Genomic DNA, 20,359 nt, shown 5'->3' with positions numbered 1-20,359 from the left:
AAATGGGGGCCGTGGTGTCAGAGCCCACAGGGTGTCATCAGAGCTGGAACCAGGTCAGAGAGACCCTGGGCCCACTGGCCTCTCCCAGGGCAGGTTCTAGCGCTTGCTAATGGATCCATGTTGGGGAGAAGGCTCTGGAACATCGCTGCTGGCAGGTCCCAGGCCCGTGTGTAAGGGGGCTCAGGCCCACCCATCACGTCCCCTTCCTCACTCCTTTTCGTTAATCGTGCAACATGACTGCAGCAGCTGCCATCGCCTCCACGGTTCTCACCCCTCATGTCGTTCAGTCCTTACCTGAGCCCTGTGAGGCCCCCCTTATCGCGCCCATTTTATAGACAGAGGCTGAGGCACCCAGAGGCTGGGAGCCCCCCAGAGTGGCGTCACTAGTGAAGGGTGACCGTGCGGTGAGGGCCCAGGTCTGGCGGGCTTCAGGCCGAGCTGGAAGCTTCCTTTTGCTGAGACCATCGCTCACCTGCCTCCGGGGTCCCTGGGGATCAGTGTCCTGCCCCTCGACTCCTGCAGAGAGCTCTGGTATCTGTGTGGGCTCCTTCCATGACACCACATGTCCCCCTTCCTGGCAGCTGGGGGCACTGTGCCAGGTCAGGGTTGTAATTCGAGCCTCTCAGACAAACCAATGGGGCGTTGCCCTGAGGGTTTCCGCTATTCTGGGGCATGCATGGTGGTTTGTCCTGGGCTTGTCCTGGGTGGTCATCTGGGATCTGGGTTCTCTGATTTGTGTGTGTGGCCAGATGTTCCTGAGCCCGTTCTAGGGAGAGCTGGGGCGGGGCTGGGCTGGGGCAGCACCATGGTGCTGTGGGGGTGTTTGCGGGTGTGTGTGTGTGTGTGTGTTTGGGGGGAATGGGGAACAGATCTGGCAGCTGCTCTTGCTTGCTGTCACACAGTAGGGACTTTCTGTGGACGCCTCACTGCAGAGGCGGGACCTGTTCCCCTCCATCCCCCGCCACATGTGAAAACACCCTGAAGCTGCAAAGAGAAAGATGCTGGGTGCCTTCCCAGTTAGCACTGCTCCCAGGGGTGGGGCAGAGGTGGGTGGGGGCGTGGGGGGAAGTGTGCCCATGGCATCCAGGGTGGGGACAGCCATGCCTTTTACTGTGGGGCAGTGGGCTCAGTACAGGTCCATCTCTGAGGCCAGACCCCCAGAGCTAGTCCAGTGCCCTGAGCGAGGTGGGGGACTGATGCCCAGCTCCCCTGGTCAGCTTTCCTGGCTGCGTGGCATCGCCACCCTCTCCCGCCCCCCGGCTGCCCCCTCCCCCACAGGCTCCTGGCCCGGCTCACCCCACTTCTAGGTGGCAGCTGCGTGGGCTGCTCCCCGAGGCCTCGGCCTCCCTGGCTGGTGGCGGCTGAGCAGGACAGCCAGGCCCTGGTCGCCTGACTCCCAGGCCTTGTTTCCTTGCACTGGTCACTCCTGCCTCCGCCGTTTCAGGCAGCCGCCCTGACGACCTGCCCCAGCGCAGCCACAGCCGCCCTGTCCTAGGAGTCCCTCCACTCCAGCCTTCTCGTCCTCCCTACGTGACAGTCGTGCTCCTCTGCTGGCCTGGCACCCGTGCCGGGGGACTCGTGGACGCGGACCCAGTGGCAGCAGGCCTGGCAGCTCTGCGTCACTACCTTCAAACATGCTCCTGCTACACGCTGTCGTCCTAGGTTAGGCGGTGACGTCAGCCTTCCGCAGGGTCCTGTGAGGCCTCTGCATGCTGCTCTGTGACAGGGGCCTCCAAACTGCTGTGCTCTGGCTGGGGCTGCAGGCTGCCCAGTGGGGAGACAGCCCCGGTTCTCACAGCCGCTGTCCACGGGGAGCCATAGTCACGACGTGGCCCAGAGCCGTTCCTCTGTGTCTAGCTCCCCCTCCTCGCAGCTCTCAAACCGCAGAGTCCCTGCAAAGGCGACCCAGTTTCAGGCTGCCAGGCTGTGCTACTTTCCCCACTTCAGGACGGCTTATCGCTTTGCCCCTTGGAATTGATGGTAACAGGGTTTTACCACAGGTATTCGGTATTCTCTGGGCCACGCAGGTTCACAACACGGCCTTCCTCGGGGTGTAATGTGCTCGGACCTCACCTGCAAGTTTTGTTAAAGTGCTGGCCGGTTAGGCCTCAGCAGGCAGGTGTGGAGGCCGGAGACGCCACACCACGGACAGCTCCAGGCGGCCGATTGCACTGGGTGGAAAGCTCAGACCTGAGACCCCGAGACCCCGCCCTGCCATTCTAAGCTTGGGGCGATTTTTCTTCTCAATGCTTAGCACCCCTCTCTCCACCTTAGCAATAAACGTGTCTGCCCCGTACATGGGCACACAGGAGGCCTGTTTCTCGTGGTGCCTTCTCTCATCCAGGGCTCATTCACTCCTCGGTGTCCTCGGCCAGCGCTGAGCGAGTAACCTCTGCCCCAGACACCGGGGCCGTCCTTGGGACGCTCCGTCTGGGAAGGGGGAATATCACAGACGTGAGCACAGGGCAGCCCGGGGAGCCCCTGACCGTGGTGGGTGGTCCTCTCCTCCCAGACACGCTCCCTTCTCACCTGACCTCCCACAGCATCTGCAGACTGTGCCTCCCCCGGGAAGGGTCTCACTGTTACTCCGCCATGTCAGGAGCGTGACGCAGGGCCCCTCCAACAGGCTCGCGTTCGGCAGGAGACTTTCCGGGAAGGCGCTGGACGGCACAGCTGTTGGAAGCGTGGGACAGTATCGGGAAGTTTGCTGGCAGGTGGCTGCAGGCCGTCAGGGTCCAGGCGTCAGCCGTCTTCGCATCGCGCCATTTGTGGGCAGGGCTTCTTCCCCTGGTTTTGGGAAATAGTAGCCAGGTCTGTCCTGAAGGGAAAGAGAGAGAACGGCTCTCACCACATCATATGTTGTAGTCCCTGAATGTGACTGAGTGTTCCCAGTCAGCCCATCACTGTGTCTGGGGAATGAGTGACACACATTGGCTGTCCTGCGTTCGTACCCACCCCCAGCCCTGCTGCATGGTGGCGAGTTGAGGAAAAGCTTAGCACACAGGAGACACCCCAGACGCCCAGAGTCTACCTGGACCCTAAGCTCTGCTCACCCACCACCGCATCTCCCAGACAGCCCGTGCTGCCGTCCCAGGGGATGACTGCGAGTTAGTTGTTTCCTGGTCATTGTTTCTCGATTCAGTGATTGTAATAATAACGCCTCGCTTACCTTCCACATCAGTGGCTCTTACTCTTGGCCGTACCGTGGAGTCACCTGAGTAGCTTTGCAGCAGAAGTCTCAGTGGCCAGGACTGGCCCAGTGTGTCTGCTGGGAGCCGAGACGGGGTCTTTTAAAGGTTGCCACCTTGGAGAGTGCAGCCAGGATTCACATTCACAGTGGAGACAAGGCTTGCGGGGGGTGGGGGGTGGGGGGTGGGGGGGGTGACCAAGAATGAGACGTTTCAGGCTACAAGGAATCTTCGAGCTGTGCAGTTGGACCCTTTCATTTTACGGGTAAAGCAACTTGCCCAAAGCCACGTACTGAGTGGTGAGTCTAGAACGCGAGGCACCTGGCTGCCAGCTCTTGTTCTTTTTATAACACCTGATTTCATACTTGTCGACAGAGCAGTCAAACATGAAGCAACAGAGCCAAGGGCACAGAAAGCTCCCTGGCAAATCTGAAAAGGAAGAGAAAATACTTTGAAAATATTAAAGGTTATTACCAGATGTCAAATGAATGTCAGGGAAATAGCTTTGAGTTTTTCAACACACTGGGACTAATTTAATTTATTTAAATGTCTTTGTTAGCTTGAGGAGTTCTTGAGACTGTTCCTTGTCACTTTATCCCACTATCAATCACCTGCACGCAAACTGAAACTGGAAATAACTGTAAAATTTGTTATACTTCAAGTGATCAGGGCTGAAGACACTTGATTCTTAGCAGTTTGTGTGGGATCAAAGGCATGGCCGCCCTCCAAACGCTCGTGCTCACATCAAAGCCGAGGTTGACGCCCTTTCAACCTTCTCCTGTCCGTCGTGCTTAGGTTAAGTTCTTGTTGAAAACTTTCAAATAGAGACAGAGTGTGTGTGTGTGTGTGTGTGTGTGTGTGTGTGTGTGCACACGTGACTGTGTGTGCACACGTGAGTGCACGTGTGTGTGCATTTCAGCTGTTAGCCCAAGCCTGATTCTAGCTTCTTGAAATGGACAGTGGAAGTGATTTCTGGGCTAATCTGGCTCCTCCATTAGCCTTGGGGAAGGTCCCAGGTCCCTTTCAATCTGCCCTGATCCTTTGCAATCACAGCTGCATTGTCCTGGGAAGCGCTTTTGACAGAAGCAGCGCTGATCACCTGGCCTCCAGTCTGCAAAAGGCTGAGGCCCAATCTGCTTTTTCATCAGGAAAAAACAACATTCAATTCCTTTCTCTCTTTCATGTGCACTGCTTTGCACGGCCTCCTTCATTTTCCTTTTTTCTCTCCCCCCTCCCCTCTCTCTGAGTTTCGGAAAGCAAATGTCTGGAGGGACGATAATAAAGGCACGGCTTTTACCTGTTTCAGGTGCTGACGGGCGGTGAGGTTTGTTATGCTGGGAGCTTAAAACAACAAAAGTTAGGGCGGACTGGACGCTGTCTCAAAGTGCGGAGCCCAGGAATTCCTAATGGAGATAATATCCTTGTGTCTACCCAGAGCAATAGATACTCGGCTTCTTAAAAAAAGTGTCTAAAGTTAACTTGCTCGTAGAATATCAGTCATAAATACTTTCATGTCTGACTCACTTAAGCTAGAGTTGTAACTTAACATTACCATGTGCTTTCATATTATTGAAGTTTAAAGGCATTCCTTTCAAAGCCCAATGTTTGGCTCACGATGAAAGGGAATCAAACAGCTTATTCTAAGTTACATTCAATAATTACATAAGTAACCCTTTAAATACTAGATATGCAAATAATGCACTATTCTTTCTATAATTACTCTGTGTACACGGTTTGATAAAACCCCCAGATTGTAATACATGTTTATGGAGAAGATTAGCAAATACGATTTCTTTCTGAACGGAAGACGTGAAACAGGAATTTAAAGATTTGCAGTGGCTGTGAGAGACTCCGTGGAACCACTTGGTATGAAAAAGCCGGGGGGATCCGAATGGGAGGGGGTTCTAGGTACACCCAGCCTTGTCCGGAGCGTGTCCTCTGGCCAGTTGCCTGAGTCCCCAGTTCTGCACGCACCCACCCCTGAAAGAACAAATCCCCTCAGGAGGTTTTGGGCACATCCATGTGTGGGGCTGGAAATACCTCTGTAGGCGTTTCAGTTCTTGTCTCAACTTAGTCCAGGAGGTGGGGCAGGGGGGACCGGTACCTGTGCCTACCTTCCTTGCAGTCCCCAAACCTTTGAAGGAGGAGCTGGTGATTTGGATTCAGGTCGGCTGCCTACAGCCCTCCTCCCAGGACATACTTTCAAAAACAAATTGTTTTAGGTGGAATTCCTGATCATCGTACAAATGAGCAGAGTGGGATGTTAAATGGTTTTTCCTCCTCTGTTCCAATCCCACGTCCCAGAGACAGCCTCTGTTAACAGCCCTGCATGGATTCTTCCAGACGTTCGCCTGATTGTAACACGCACAAACACCCCACACGCAGTTGAGCTTTCATCCATTCCGTGGGCTTCCCCCGAGTTCAGCTCCTCTAGCTTCTTCTCACCCCCCGAGCCCAGAGGAGTGGGACATTCTTCCCTCACTCTCACCCAGGTCGAGGTCATCTGTGTCACTCTGACCCAATGGCCAGAGGTTGGCTCACGGAGACCAGTGAGAGTTCATTTACTCCTCAGAAGCATTGTTAGGATGCCTACCACGTCCCAGACAGTGTTCCAGGAACTCGGGGTACACTGGGCAAAGATCCCAGCGCTTCAGGAGTGGACATTCTATGGGGAACGTGATGGAACAGACAGCAAATCAATGCACATGAAAGATGAGCAAATTATTTGGCATATTGGAAGGTGGTAAGTGCTAGAGGAAGGGAGAGCAGAACATGGGAAGGGGGGTTGTCGCGATGTTAAATAAGGTGGCTCGGAGGGGCCTCGCTGAGGGACATTTGAACAAAGCCTTGCAAGAAGTGAGGGAGCTAGCCCAAATAGATTCCTGGGTGAAGAACATTCTAGGTAAAGAGGACGGCAAAAGCTGTAAGGCCAGGCATGTGGAAGGAGCAGAGGAAGCTGGTGCAGGTGGCACGGTGAGACTCCTAGGGGATGTGTGAGGGCCAGGGAGGGTGGGCTTCACTGAGGTCCTGTCAGTCCCTGGCCGTTAGGGAGGGAAATGGGAAGCGCTCTGGAGCAGGGTCAGTGTCCCTCAAGCTCTAGGAAGGAGCAGTGCTGACTTGATTTGAGAACAGACTACAGGGGCAAGAAGTAGAGACAGGGAGGGTTGTTAGGACGTCAGCCCAGGAAAGAGGAGGTGGCCAAAGCCAGGGTGGTCACAGCAGAGATGGTGGAGTCCATTGGAATTCATCTTGAAGGTGGAGCTGGCGGGATCCCTGGTGGCATGGTGTCAGCAATGGTTGGATTGCCCTCGGCTGAGATATGGAAGCAGCAAGCAGAGTTTTGATGTGTTGACTTTGAAGTTTCTGAGGCTGAGTGGGCAATTGGATGTTCAAGTGTGGGGTTCGGAGAAGAGGATGGCACTGGGGATCGCAAATCTGACAAAGGAGATGACAGACCAGAGGACGTCACCAGTCTGAGTGAAGGAGTGAATGCAGATGGAAGAGGACCGGCCCCTGGGCCGCTCCATGGTTAGAACTGAGGGCTCTGGCCAGCACGGAGGGCGAGGAGCAGAGACTGGGCAGGAGTGCCTGAGAGTGTGGGGTCACGCGGTGAGTCGTGTCCGGAAGGAGGGGCGATCAGAGCGGGCTGGCAGGCTGGGGCCCGGGTGTGGGCCGCGTGGGCATTGTGGACGGAGCTCAGACATGTTCTTGACAAGAGCAGGGTTGGGGGAGTGATGGCGGCACAAGCCTGACCAAGCTCAGATGATGGTTCCGTGGTTTGAAAGACGGATACATATCAGGCACGAGGTGTCTGCTATTTGGACAAGTCAGGAAAAAGTTTCGGTGGCCGTGACCAAATGAGTGTCCTCCACCACGCCCCTCGCCAAATCCATATGTGAAACCTACCCCCACTCTGATGCCATTTGGAAGTGAGTCGTTTGGGAGGTGATGAGATCATGAGGGTGGAGCCCTCACGATGGGATTGGGACCCACAGGGCTCCTTCCCCAGTTCACGACATGAGGACGTAATGTAAAGATGGCCATTTACGAACCAGGAAGCAGACCCTCGCCAGACAGTAAATCTGCTAGAACCTTGATCTTGGACTTCCAGCCCCCAGAACGGTGAGAAATAAGTGCTTGTCTTTTTTATACGCACCCTGCCTGCGGTATTTTTGTGATAGTGGCCCAAATGGACTGACTGGGGATCGTCCTCAGCTCCGTTATCTGTAAAGTGGAGATGGAAGTAGCACCTACGGTGGCCCTACTGTGAGGACCGAGGGTGTGAAGATTCAAGATAGGGACGATGCCACACACATCGCAGGCACCGTGTATCTGTCCCCAGAATTTGGGAGTGGGTGTTGTGGAGAAAGCGGCTGTCCTTCTTTCCTCCTTTCTCATAGCAGGGGGTTAACAGTTGCTGTCCAAAGTTGATAACTCAGGGAATGGGCGCTTAAGTATAATAAAGTCATGGAAACAAGGTAAACAGCTACAAGTGAAAACAACTGATGAACTCGCTGACCCTTGGCATTTGGAGCTTGCAGAGGCCGCCTTCAGGAGACGTGCGTTCATCTCTGGTGTCCACGCTCTGTGGCTTCTTGTCAGGCTTGTGGCTTATGCCTTCTATTTTCCAGGAATCTATCGCCGATTTCTGGCTTATTGTGGCGCCCCCCTGTAGTTTCATTTCAACGTGAACTTGGGAAAGAGCATGGAGAAGTGTGCCATCTTGAGCCGACCGTCCAGCCAGCCCTTAGTGTGAAAGCCTGGAATGTCCCCTGGACGTACGAGGTGCGCGGAGGGACAGTGGTCGTCTACCTTAGGTGGCAGGTCCTAGCTCCCCAACTCAGAACTGTGCTCGGCAACCTTGAGTGAGTCACGGAAATGTTCCCAACCTCTCGGGTTACTTCTAGGTGTCCTGGGCCCTGAGCTACAGGCACGGGCAAGGCAGGATCAGGTATTTCCTTGAGAGCTTCCTGAGTGTAAATCAAATGGCTAGTATAACACTGAGAACTGGGAATTATTTTCGGAGTCTGGTCTCTCTGGTCCCATGTCACAAAAATGTGGCCATCTCTTGACCTTGTCATTTACTCTCTGAATATCTTAGAGCTCGGCCTCAGCCTGGAGCTGTCTGTCTTGTCAACGCCAGTGCGGGCCGAGCACTCCCGGCTTGTTTATCGCACGCCCCTCGCTTTCTGTCCCTGACACGTTTCACGGGTGATGAACCAGAACCCAGGTCCGGGAGGGATGAGCGGGAGATGGAGCTGTGCCCGGCTTTGTTGGGAGCCTGCCTTTCAGGTCCGACACTCCGCCCACACCTGGCTGCAGACAAAACAACCTGGGCTTGACAGACTGGCTTCAGGAGATTAGCGGCCTCTGACAAATCTCCTTAAGCGCGTGGCCTTTGGTTTGAGATATCAATAAATGGTCCAGGCCTTGGGTGTGCCTGTTGGCGTTTTGGGGACATGTGAAGGTGGCTGTGTCATCGCAACAAGGACATGGGACAGCAATGTTGTGACAGCAACTTCTAGTGGAAATAAACTCCTGCAAGACGACCTGGGGCCCTGACTGAATGAGTTTTGCTCACTCTGTTCCACCCACATAACTAACAGACTCTACCTAATCGGTTCTCTAGGGTCAATATTACTATCAGACCGATACAGTTTTCTGTAATGATGGAAACATTCTAGGTCCAATACAGTAGCCACTGGTCATGTGACCACTAAGCACCTGAAGTGTGGCTAGAGTGACTCAGAAACTGAAATTTTTAATTTTATTCAATTTAAATAGTCACATGTGATCGGTGGCTCGTGTTGGGCAGTGGTGGCCGACTTAGTTACGCAGCCTGGTGGCAGGTGTAGGTGGCGAGGCGGCGGTGGGATTTGAGGCAGAGGGGGAGTGTCCCCTCTATAGTAGCTCTTCTTTTGCTTGTCTGTAATCTCACTGTCACAGTGCCACGAATCTGTGCACGTCGCCCTGGGAGACGTGTGTGGGAAGGCCAACAGAGGAAAAAGGCTAGTCACCGTAGGAACACCTCGGTGGCACGTGTAGGTCAGGTGCATTTCCTCGAAGGCAGCTCCCAGGAGATGAGAGAATGAGCAGTCCCTTCGGGAAGGCCCAGAGCGTCCTTAGGGACCGTACTCCAAGTTATTTATCTGAGTACGAGCCAAGTGCTTCCAGAACAGTTTCTCACCCCCATATGTATTTCAAAGGCCATTTTCCTACTGGAAAACTAAGCACTTTATAACAGAGAAACCAGGTAAGGAAAATAATGTTTGTTTCTTAAAAAAACAACAATAAGAAAAGCACGTCTTCTTTCCTTCTGGGATTCTCTGGCGTCTGTGGCTGGAGGGGCACAGGAGTTGGGGCCAGAGACCATCTGGCTCGGTTGGTCCTGGAGGTGGGACTGTGAGCGACAGGCGACGGCTCTGAGGTCAGTTTCTGCCTGGACGACTGGGCACCGCCACGTGCCTTTGCGCTCAGGATGACCCCGGGGATGGCAGTTTTGTGGAAACTCAGCGGCAGGAGATAGTGAAGGGTGTTTCTTCATGTAGAATTAGAGACGTCCACCTTCCGGCAGCTTCTCCCCAAAACCGCCATCAGTTATTAAGCACGGGTACTTTTTTCTTAGCGTCTCTTCATCCTCCTGTCCCATTCCCTGCAGCACCCCTCCAACACCTGCACCGCCACCTCCGACCTGGGGGCGCCCTCTAGACGTCCATGGCTTCCTCTTCCGAGAGGAAACTCCTGTTTCTGAGTATCCTGCCCTTGGCGTCCTGGCCCCATTTGCATCAGAGCACGACGGCATGGGAGTCACAATGGCGCCCTTTCCCGGTCACGCGGGCTCTGCAGTGTCACAACCAGCAGGGCCACATCAGCCCCAGTGGCTGGCAGAGGTGGCAGGGAAGGCTTCCCTCACACCTCAGATGGACTGTCTATTCCGTCCTCCAGTGTCGCACACACAGCCTGCGTCCTCTCTGCACCAGCCGGCCCAACGCCTTTTCCTGAGATCCACTGTCTGCTTGTTTTCCTTCTGGGGTGGAGATGAGCTTAGGGGGGCCTCCACTCTAGGACATTTCATATAGTCCCGAGTCTGCTGTTCTGTGGACGGGACTACCCACCTGTCTGACTGACTCTGTCAAGTTTTCCGTCCCCATCTTGCTTGTTTTAGGAATCTCATAATCTTTAGGTCTCTGAAGATGGGGAGACCTAAGCTGGACCAGATCCATCAGCTTCCTGTAGTGGCTTCTTCTGTGGAAGCTTCCAGCCCCAGAAGCCCCCTTCTCCCTGCCAGCGACGTGGGCCTCCCCAGAACTTTGCTCTTGGTACCCCCTTCTTGGAACGTGCTTCTTTCTCTTCTCCATTTAGTCAAGATGTCCGTCTGAGAGCTGAACTCAGTGACGTAAGAGAAATTGCCCTTAGTGTGAGTTCATGGTCTTAGGTTAGACATGAGTATCTGAGAGCAATTAGGGCAGGCGGGCAGGCAAAGGGCGTGGGTGGTGGTCAGTTCCGCCTGGAGTGAGGGCGACCACAGTTCTCCTTCTGGCTCCTTGAACCTCCGAGGTGGCAGGTATGGGTGGACCCTATTTCCAGGTCTCACTGACCCAAGCGTGGGGTCTCTCCTATGGCTAAATTCATTTGCTGCAGTTTAAATGCTTTTCCTTTCCCTCTTTTTATAAAGATGGGCAACTGTCGGGTCAGATTGCCTACGTTTGCCCTTTATATGTTTTATGACATAAATTTACCTCTATAACTGGCTGTTCTGTGGACAGAAAGTTCCAGACTGCTGGCATGGGCCTTCACATGCACGTTAGCCTTGTTTCGGAGAGTTGTTTGCTGGGCCCTCATAATCCTTTTGCACCTGCCTTTTAAATGGAGAGGCCCAATGTGGCCCAGCGCTGACGACAGCGGGAGGGTCACTTTTGTTCTTGTGCATTCCAGGCTTGGGCAAAAATATCCAATTACTTTGTTGTTGTTTTTTGAGTTAGAGAAGTCTGCCATGCTCTCTTCTCAGCATGCACGGTCCTCTCTGATGACCCACCTCATTTTCTTTGGCCATTTTGGGTGCCTTCCCAGTCTCCGTTCCGGGTTGTCCAGGGCTCTTCTGTCTGGGTTGAGGCAGTGTAACTAGCGGTAAAGACCATGTTGGTGGAGGGAGCCACCGACCGGTCAGATGCTAAAGCCCCATCTGAGAGGCACCGCGCACCCCAGCGCCATGTGGCCCACCGCACTGCTGGACTGGACAGCTGTGCTTGCTGGGCAGCTACTCCCTGTAACTTCTTGCCGCTTGCACTGGTCTGGTCATACGTTCTCACCAACAGACGACAGGCTTCCAGGACAGCCACCAGCACAAGCCACTGCAGTGCCACACGCGTGCCTTTCAATGTCTTTGTCCACTGGGATTATAGGGAACCACCCCTTTCCTCGGGAGGCTGCGATCTGATGCTGGACTTCTGAAATTTAGTGCCAGGAAATGAAATAAACGCTGTTTTTATTTCAGATAGGTGTTCAGTGAGAGGAAGACGAAAGTCTCCATCAGGGTCTGAAATGTTCCTGCTTCATCTCAACTTTCGAAAGCCTCTTTCATTTAAGAGCTATTTTCTATCTATATCTACCAATCATCTATCATCTATCAACTATCTGTCTAGATATATGTAGATCTGTCTCATAAATATATATACCAGGGGTGCCAAAAAAATGTATACAAGTGGACAATCTGGTCAGCGTTGCTCAAGCAGTAGTTCGCCATCATCAGAAGTGTCTGGACAGTGATGGTAACCACTCTGAGCACCTCTGGTAACTACAGAAGTCAAACGTGACTTGTATTCATCTTTTGTTATCAGTTTATATTATTACAATTTTAATATAGTTTTCCTTTCTTAAAATGTGTATGCATTGTTGGAGCTATATATACATATATATATATATATACCATTTATATATATATATATCACTAAGTCACCCACCCAAAGCCTCACTGACTGTGACGCTCCTAGAAATGGAGGCCACAGTGTGTGCTGCCCACACCTCGGCTTGTTCTCCCCAGCGGGCTGCGTCTCCTCCTCCAGCAAAGTTCACATTTTAATTTGCATCCGTTACAATAAGGCACAGTTTCCAGGAGCGGCTGGGGCCCTGTGGCCGGGGCGTCTGGCTGAGATGGCGATTCAGTGACTGTCCTCCCGGGATCACACGCTTTGTTTTCAGTTTTGGGGACACCAAGGCTGTTCAGGGGTATAATTTTCCAGGCTTGTGGTTGACTGTATCGACGCCCTCCCCAAAACAGGTTAAAAAAGAGATTGTTTCCATCCAGCTGAATGATGCAGTTTTTCTTCAAGCTATTGAGTGACCCATGTCCTGAGCTGCCATGTTCCTTTGTGTGAGAGCTGCCAGTGAGTAAGTCACCCTGTCACCCTGTGTGGCAGCTCCTCCTGTCACGTGAGGCTTTGCAAGAGCCCAGTGTTGGAAACTCAAACGTCCCCCTCGCCCGTGCACAGGCAGTACATGTGACACCAGTGAGGGTGGGCTTGTCTCCGGGATAAAGAACCCGCCTCGATTTGATCCCAAGTCTTGTCACTGCTCTCTATGTGCTGTTTCTGACGTTTATTCAAAACGAGAGAGACATCTTACACCTCTTAATCTTCATGTGCTGCTCTAGACTGAATTACCTGTGACTGACACAGGGGCCTATCCGCGCTGAGCAGAGATGGAGCCCCCAGGTGCATGAGGACGCCACCCCACGTGGCGTCTGAGCTCCTCCTCCCGGAAGCACGACAGGCTCTGAGGGACACCAGCGAGGCTGCGTCTGTCAGAAACAGATGTCGGAGATGAATGCTGTTGGGAAAGGATTACTCTGTTGTCACAGGAAGCTCCGAAAGCCAGGCGTGAGGGTGGAACATGCTCTCGACAATGGCCAGAGCCCATCGCTCAGGCTGTGCGGTCGTTTCGTGGATCCCGACCTCCTCAGGGCCGCCTACACAGGCGGGCTGAGCCCGGAGCAGCGCCCATTATTCTAACCGTTTGGGGAACTGACACCTGGACAAATACGCACCCCCCTGGGCTCCCCTTCTCCTGTCTGTTCCTGCCGCCCCAGGATGTCGAGAACCGTGACAATGGGATGCTGTCCCCCCTTGTACGTTGAAGGCCATGCAGTGACCTGGCTGCACTCAGAGCAGGTGCGCACTTGTGCTCCCTCGGGAAGCAGAGCTCTCGACTGACAGGTGCGTTGTGCTGTTTCCACCTGAATTTCATCATTAATTGGTTCCTTCAAACTTGTTTTCGTCTTTGTTTTCAGTGAGACGGCAAAGGAGAGAAGGAAACTACTGTGATGCGAGGGTTGGGGGAGGCTTAGTCTAGAGTTCCAAAGGGCAAAGTTGGGGTGAGGAGGGTCATGGTTGTCAAGCAGCTAAAGCATAAGGTGGCACGTGGCACACACGTCACCTCAGTCATCTTTCCACAGACCTGGGAGGGAGGGATTCGGACTCTCCCTTTAGGAATGTAGAAGCAACAGCTTCTTCCCAGATTATAGGCCCCAGTATTTGCTGCATTTATTGGGGGGGGCATCTACATTTGAAGCCCTGGTTAGTGTGTACATGTGTGCACGTTTGGGGAAAAAGAAAACATTTAAATCAACACCAGGAGACCTCCTGATGGTGGACGGGAGCATGTCCAGGGACAAGTGACATCCAGCATCCTTACTGAAGAGAGCGGTATGCATAAGGTCAGGTTCTTCCTAAAGCAGCACAGCACCGTGTACCTTCAGTGCCGAGGGTGTCGAGCAGAATGGAGATGCCCTTGCAGACAACACACATGTGTGAGCCCTGGGCGCTGCCTTCTCCGACTGCTCTCGGGACCTGCAGCCTATGGCTTCAGATCTGCATGACTAATGGGTAACTCTGTACTTCTCAGAAATGGAATTTATGAACTATATTATAGTTCAGCATGCTTAATAGGTACTCACAGTTTCGCTTTTCAGATGATACCAAAATGGAATCAATCAATTAATTAAAATACTGACTCATTCTAAAAAGGATTGGAGGCAGCTGAATGAAACGTACATAATGTAAAAATCAGTAAAAAGGATTAAGATGAATGCAAAACAAAGGTAAAAGGAAGTCGACAGTGGAATTAATACACAAAAACGTTCCATAATGTCTTACACAGCTGTTAAAGGTGAGTCAAAAATCAAGTCTCAGTGTCTCTTGCTCCAAACAAAGAGGGTATGGCCAAGTATGGAGTCATAGTATTCAACAGTTAAAACCCAGGTCAAAATTAAAATAATCACTAACACGAGAGCCCTTATGTCAAAGATCTCCAAGAGAGTATGAAAATTAATCTGTACTAAATTAAGAAAAGAACAGCTTCCATGAATCCAATGACAAGATAAATTAAATCAGATATTACTTATGTGAGGCTTTCATAATTATAGAATTCAGGGAATTGCAAGCTTGTAAATATCTTTCAAAACTAAAACTGAAATGGCAGTCACTCTAAGAAGCCATCACGTTAACACTTTGAGAGCCCAATAGATGGCTGAATGTCTAAGATACAGCAGCCCACCTTTAGTTTTATACCCTGTGCAGACATTCTAGAACAAGCGGAGTTTTCACTTCTAAACATTTAGCAACCAAAATTCAAGTAAAGAGCAAGAAATCATCAGTTTTCTTTGTCCCCCCTGACTTCCCATATTTCAGCTGTAGGTTGCACAGCTGTCACTGACCACTCAGGAGGTCTTTGCCTGTGAAAACACGAGGAACTCTTAGACTGGGGGTTCTTACCCTGGGGTCCCAGACATTGACCTTGAAGTAGGATGTCTTTCTGGGGAAGGGGCCAGAGCTGCACCGCAGCCACTGGCCACTGCTGGCTACCCAGTGCTTGGGTGGTGGTTTCTGTGGGTGCAGCTGTTCTTCACCATAAAATACACTCTGGAGCTCAGATTTATTACCAAAAGAAGGATGCAAAATATCTTAGTCATAACTTTTTTAAAAAATGGGTCACATTTTGAAATAATAGTAGATATAGTGGATTAATAAACTATATTATTAAAATTAATTGCACCCGTTTCCTTTTGTCTATGGTGTCCGAGTTGCCATAGACATTTTGGGGGTCCATATAAGGCAAGTTGAGCAGGGTTGAGGGGAGTGTGTTGGGTTTTGTGCCCTCTCTGGGGAGGGGAGGGTTATCGCTAGCCCCCCAGTGGAGGAATACTGTCCACTGCACCGACGCCCCGTGACCTGCGGGGCAGAACGCTCTCCCACTCTGCCATGTGTCCTGGGCATCTGTTCCAGAAGAGCTAGTGGGGGGTGGGGGGGGACAAACAAGGTTTAGAACATATGGAGCCACGAGCCAGTCTGTGGAAAACCCTTCCAACCACCCAATACATACATTGTAAGGAGAACACGTGCTTCCCCCTGAGACTTGCTCCTCCTGTGAACTCGCTCGGTAAGAACAGATTCCCCAGCACAGCACATGAAACGCCAACACGGGTTGCTCAGGCTGCTCAGGTGTGAACTGCGGACAGAAGGTATTAGAACGACCGTCGGCGCGTGGACCGCACGTGCTGGCCCGCCAGCCTGTCATCACATCCCAGCAGAGCTGAGGCGTCGCATCTGCACTCGTTCTGTTTTCAGTGAAATGGCACAAAGTTGCCACCAACACGGAAACACCTTGAAGGAACGTGCTCTAATGACAAAAATCACAAGCATTCTCATAAATAAGTCAACGAGAAATACAATTATGCAGTTAAATGGCTCAGTGGAGCATAGCAGCGGTTCTGAAGTGCAGCAGAACTGCCTTAATTTCCTATAAATTCTGTGCCTTTCATATTGACCATAATAAAATTAGAATATAATGGGGAGTAATGATGTGAGGGGAAGGTGCAAACCTAAACTGGCAGCGCTTCAAAATGTCAGACAGTGAGGGGAAAAGTGCTACGAGGTATGTTGCAGAGTTAAGAAAAAAATGCTGCTTTTCTATTTTGTGGTGACTGTTGCATTTGTTAACTTCTAAAGACTTGTAATTTGTTGCACTTCTTTTCTCATCTAAATAAAGACTAACTTCCATATTTAATTTTGCATTTAGAGTTTGTGTTATTGTAAAACATGATTTCTAACGTCCCTCATGTCACTAGCCCTCTAGGGCTGGGTCTGGCCGTAGAGCTGGGACTGGAGGCCCCTGGGGCGGCCGTGCTCTTTCTCGCTGATGGTGACTTAGTGGCTCTAAACGTCTCTGGGACTCTGACCTCTGACCCCTGTCCTGATTGACAGCAACCTGGAAGCCTCCACTGGGTCTCATCCGCCTGTCCCTACTGCTCCCAGCTGCGCTTGGCTGGCTGGCCATTCACAGGGCAGTGGTTGGTGGTCTGCTAAATGACCAACACATGGCCAGCACACCTCAGGCCAAATTCACTTCCTGGATGATAATTAACATTTTGCAGGAAGGTGACCTGTCAAGTGCCAGATACAGGTGGCAGCAGGTGTGGAGGCCACGTGGATTTGGCTGTGTGCCAGAGTCCTGCAGGCAGCTGATGTGTGGCCAGCAGGGTACCGCAGGGCAGACTTCAAGCTGGCTGGGAGCCAGCAAGTGCCACCGGAGCCAGACAGACCCCAGGACTCCAGAAATGTGGGCCAGGGCCACTCAGGCTCTGGCCGTTGACTGTTGGGTCCCCGGCCCCCCTGTCCTATGCCCTGGGACGTTGGCCCAGGGGCTGCATCAGCAGCCAGTAGATGGAGGGTGGAGGAGGGCGGGTCAGGGCTTTCCGTCTTCCTGGCCCTCTGTCACACCTGGGCTTAGCACGCTCCTTTCTGGGGTACAGTCCCTGCTCCTGGCTGCAGGCTGCCTGCCCAGGAACACGGCCGCTCAGCCTCCGTGCAGGTGTGCGGAGGCCATGGCTTTCCACTCTTTCTGGACTCTGACTGCTCGCAGCCCCGCTGTCCCCTTAGGCGCCTACGGGTTCCAAATCCATGTGCCATGAGGTTGTCCTCAGGGAGGACGTGCCAGGGGACACGAGGCAGTGCACAGCTGACAGGAGCCTATGGGTTTCCCTCCAGGCACAACAGGAGGGGTCACTGCAGGAGCCGTGAGCGGCCGGCTAGGAGCTCCCGGAAGGCAGCCTCGCCGGCAGACCACACGTTTGTTCTCACAAGCACCTCAGTGTCTGTGAGGCCTCAGCAGCACCAAGTGCACAGGTGCCTTGTCCACACGGGGCAGGGAGGGAGGAAGGGAGGCCCGGCGGAAAGACAAGCAGACAGGAAGTGATGAGTTAACAGGGACACTCGAGGACTGGAGCCCAGGAAGGGCCCTGGCACGGCCCCTCCGCTGTGACTGTCACTCCTCTGGCCTTGTGGCTCCCTGGGTGTGGCCTCTGCATGGCCAGATACTGCAAACTGTCCCTCGTGTGTTCTTGCCAACGGTTGAACACTTAAAGCCGGCGTCACCGTTTGTAAGCAAGGCCCTGAAAGAACTCAAAGAAACGCAGGCTTTCACTCCTACTGCCTTTGAAATCGTCTCCGCTTTGTGCCAACACCCTTTGAAGCCACGTCTTGTGCCTGGCTTGTCTTTAAACTAACCATTCTTTTGGTTTCTCAAGTGCTGCTGGCCAGGAGTCACTCTCTTGACAAAGAAATGGGTTCTTTAAATATGCTTCCTCCTTAACCGGACCCTGCACAAGCCAAACAGCCGACCCCGCAGTGAGGCTCCAGCCCCGCCCGATGGGGCCCTCGCTAGTGATTTTTGTCATGTTTCTGAAATGCGGTAACTCTTCCTTTGAAACTTTTCATACTTCCAAAATACAAGAAAAACAAATTCTGTTCACCAGAAGCGCTCTGGTCCAGGCCGCGTTGTCCCCAGTAGGCACTTAGGAATTACTTGTGCCTTTCAAAGGGCCCTTTTGTCATTCTGACTCTGCCTAGAGTTGTAAGCAGGCCTGACTGGGGCAAAATGGAGAACTACATTTTCTTAAGAGTCACCTTTGCTGTCCCTTCTCTGTGCCACGTTCTGTCTGAGGCCCAATCGGGGTGTGTGCTGGGGTGGGTGGGCCTGGCACTTGTGCCCGTGAACAGCGTGGGGCTCAGGGCTGAAGGGAGAAGTAGCAGCGAAGCCACGTCCTAAAGGATTCACAGGGATTTTGCATCTGGAGATGGAGGGGCGGCAGCCAGGGCTCTAGATAGAGCCAGAGCTGAAGGGAGGCCCAGGTCATCCCCGGGTACTGGTGGGGCAGGAGCAAAGGAAGGGGTGGGGGAAAGATGGCTGCAGAGCGAAGCTGGGGGTTTGGACTGACATCAGCCATCGAGCTAAGATATGTATTTTGTACTTTACCTTCTGACTTGTAGGAAGTCTGTTGAAGGGAATTCCTGCTGTTCTTTTATTTATATCGATTCTCGTAAGGGTCCAGTTCACTCAGCGACCAGGAACTGAGGGGTGGCTGGTGTGTCAAGTGCTCCTCCATCACGTGACAGAGTAGGATGCGTTCCCCTCACAGCGCTGGCATTTTCCTGAAAACAACCACACACAGTGAAATCATAAAACATGGTAGATGACAAACGCGAGGAGACAGAGGAAGGCGATCGCAGTGCAAGGGCAGGCGCTGTGGTGGCAAGTCAGGGCAGCAGTGTGGGGCTTTGGGCGAGCCCCAGTGGGTGTGGGCTGTGTGTGCTGGTACGTGGGGGATGCGTCCCAGGCCGGAGGAGGAGTCGTGTGAAATCCCACAGAAGGATTTCTTGGGGCCATAACCCACAACATTTAGGCGGGTGCCTCTGCCTGTGGGCGACGCCAGCACTGAGAGGAAAACAGGCAACATGTTGGACTCACTCTAAAATATTTGTTCTAGCAATTGTCTTTGGAAACTGCACTCTACCCTTAAAATTCGTGCCCACTGAAGTTTCATTTTCCTCTTCTCTGGTAGGCTTTCATTGTGTTAAGAGCACATGTTGTGACGATTTCCTTAAGATGAGTCCTGAAACTTCAAGTTGGAGGGGATCTTGAGGAGGCCCTCTGGTCCTATACTCCCATTTTGCAGATAAGGAACCTGAAGCCCGAGGAGGGAGAGATGCCGTGTGGCCTCAGGCATGTCAGTCAGAAAAGAGACGAAGACCGAGGTCTGGATTCCTAACTCAACTCTTTTTATTACAGCAATTTTCATTGAGGGGAGGGGTGTTGTGTTTCTATTGGGAAGAATGTACAACTTCTCCATCCTGACACCCATTCTGATTTTTCACTGAGCGGAACATCAGGAAAAACCAGGACACTGGAGAGCTTGGTGAGCCCTCAGATGAGTTGGTCTCCAGCACCTTCAACCGGTGCAGCCATCACCACCATGTTACAGATGGGCACACTGAGGCCGGAAGAATGTAAGTGACTAGCGTGCAAGCTGAGTAAAACCACGCGTCCTCCCTCTCATCAGGGGTTCCTGGACTGTGACCCGCCTATGGGAGGGGCGGGCCTTACTGACCCCAGTGTGCTGCACGGGAAGCTGGAGAGAGGGTCTTACCTTGGCCTGTGCCCGGCTGACCTCTCCTGAGTGAACCTGAGGGTCAGTTGTGAGTAGAATGCCTTCGAACGTCACGTAGGAAACACTGGAGAGACTTGTCTCGGCGAAAAGCCGGGCTCCTCGGCAGACAACCACAAGAAAGGATCGACAGGCACTGCGCCCCCCTTAATTCTGCAGAAAACACAATGGTATTTTTTAAGGATAATGTAGGGGTAGAGACTGTGAATGCTAATTTCTTTTTGGAGACAACTGAGGAAAAGAAGAATGGAGAAGAATTTATTTTGGCAACAATTCTTGATCTTCTTTTTACAAAGAAAGTTAAAGCCATAATTCCCCCAGGTGCAAATGCTGTAGCCTGGAAACAAAAAAACAGAACCTCTCCTTAAAATATATTAAATCAGAGAAAGAGACAAGCTACGAGGAAATTTACCTGTGGCTCTATCAGATGGCCTTAGGTTCGATATTTTTATGAGATCAGAAAATAGAGTAACTTTAGGAAAACATGTCAATTCAAAAATCTAAATAGGGTGTGAATGTACAGAAGCGGGCGATATCTTTCTGGTTGACAGTGATACAGAAATGGGACTGGGACAGAGCATTTTCCTTATTACTCAGAGGGAGGACCCCTGCAGAGCCTGTGTTCTGGTCTCGGCTCTTTTATTCCTCCTCAGGACACAGGTCTTCTTGTCGCTGG

General features: G+C 52.3%; 1 long non-coding RNA gene across 1 annotated transcript in view; it reads right to left on the bottom strand.

Moving 5' to 3' along the window:
• Positions 1-3,354: 3,354 nt before the first annotated feature.
• LOC141567545 (uncharacterized) overlaps positions 3,355-20,359 on the bottom strand; it is a 35,301-nt gene continuing 18,296 nt past the window's right edge. Inside the window, exons 4-8 of the long non-coding RNA XR_012490271.1 lie at positions 19,666-19,836; positions 18,495-18,670; positions 15,564-15,689; positions 4,486-4,591; positions 3,355-3,617 (exon numbers count right to left, since the gene is read on the bottom strand). This is a non-coding gene — a long non-coding RNA (uncharacterized LOC141567545). The remainder of the gene's footprint in view (positions 3,618-4,485; positions 4,592-15,563; positions 15,690-18,494; positions 18,671-19,665; positions 19,837-20,359) is intronic.

This window comes from Rhinolophus sinicus, linkage group LG11, assembly GCF_036562045.2.
Source record: "Rhinolophus sinicus isolate RSC01 linkage group LG11, ASM3656204v1, whole genome shotgun sequence".
Taxonomy (NCBI): domain Eukaryota; kingdom Metazoa; phylum Chordata; class Mammalia; order Chiroptera; family Rhinolophidae; genus Rhinolophus; species Rhinolophus sinicus.
Note: the sequence above shows the minus strand (reverse complement) of the source record. Positions and strands in the feature narration are given on the sequence as shown.